A 1,540-nucleotide genomic window follows, 5' to 3' on the forward strand; every position below is an offset into this window, starting at 1 on the left:
ACAATCCCTTAAATTAGAACCCAACCTCTTTCCAGCCACATGTTTATATAGTCCCTAAGTAAATCTTATCTTGTCTGTGCAAACTCCTCAGGTTTAATTACAACCTTTCCTGGCTGGGTGCTAGTGATTGAGAATCTGATTGAGAATCAGATACACTATTTTCCTCCAACGGAAACCAAGTGCTGAGTAAAGAAAAGCAGAAGAATTTAACATTTTCACCTCTTTCTGTTCCTATATGAGAACTGGTCTTTCTCCATCCTCTCTAGCCTCTTCATGCAACAAACCAACATTCATGAGACCGTATGCACAAGCCAGGCTTGTGCGTGCCACGCTCAGAAAACCATGTGCAAACCGGGGATGTGATTTATCATTATACGTAATAATTATTTGCTATTAAACTTTAATTGCACACCCATACAATGAAAAATTAAATCTGGTATAAGGCTTGTTTGTGGACAACCTTGCACCACGCCAGTACCACCTTTGGTAGAATCTTTTATATTTCACATCGTCACAGTGGGATATCAGGAAAAGTTTTCAATTAGCAATAATCACAGTTCAGATAAACCTCATTGACTACGATCCTGCCCCTGTACAAAGCTACAATCCTCTACATTTCAAACGTCATAACAAACGTATTTCAAACGTCCAAAATAATTTGGCTCACTTTCCTGCTTTTGCTACATACAAAAATAGTGGCCCTGTCAGCAGGTATTCAGTATGTTGACTATTACATTCATTAGGACTCCTGGTTGCAAGCGGCAAAAACCCATCTGAAACCAACTTCGAGAAAAAAGAACTATTGCCCTTGATAGCCAGGTAGCTCAATGAACCTAAGCAAAAGCCGCAGAATCTGAAAAATCAGGGAACCCCACTACCAAGACGCTTTACCCATTGGGATTTCAACTTGTTTCTGCTTCTCTTTATAAGTTAGTTTCACACATTGTTATTGTACATCATCCTCTCCATGGGGTGGGAAAGATGTCACCCCAGTCAGGTTTTGGCTGCTTCCTTTCCACTCAGGTTGCTTTCTCCCCATGTTCAGGTAGCAAGAACAAGGAATGATTCTGTTTGGTGGGGAGACACGATATTTCACTGGGCCAGGCCTGGGCCAGAGAGAGAGATTTGCCACCACAATAAAGAATATGGCAAATCTTTTGAGGTCTATCAAAGAAAATCATTACCATACAATCCAGTCATTACCATACAATCCACACAACAGTGATGTTGAAAATCTAATCTTTTGGGTGGCATGAAACAAGCTGTGGCAATACCTCAGAATCATCCTTCTGAATGTTCTCATTGGGGACTATTGTGCGCATAGGCAGAGTAAGATTGGGGGTGGAAGCCTCAATGTCCCCGAGCATCCCTAAAATATCGTATTTGTAGTAAATGTCAACCTCTAAAAAATGAGATATGAAAATCATTTTCAGTTACTTTTGAACCCAAACTTGCCAAGTTTAGTCTAGATTTTACTACATGCAAGACAAGTTTAATAAAGAGTAATCTAAACCAGTAACTTTTAATTTGGTGAACAAGC

The 1,540-nt window shown here is 39.9% G+C and overlaps 1 pseudogene; it reads right to left on the reverse strand.

Moving 5' to 3' along the window:
* Positions 1-480: 480 nt before the first annotated feature.
* LOC125932506 (uncharacterized) lies at positions 481-602 on the reverse strand (annotated as a pseudogene).
* Positions 603-1,540: the final 938 nt, after the last annotated feature.

The sequence above is a fragment of the Panthera uncia genome, chromosome X (genome assembly GCF_023721935.1).
Source record: "Panthera uncia isolate 11264 chromosome X, Puncia_PCG_1.0, whole genome shotgun sequence".
NCBI lineage: Eukaryota > Metazoa > Chordata > Mammalia > Carnivora > Felidae > Panthera > Panthera uncia.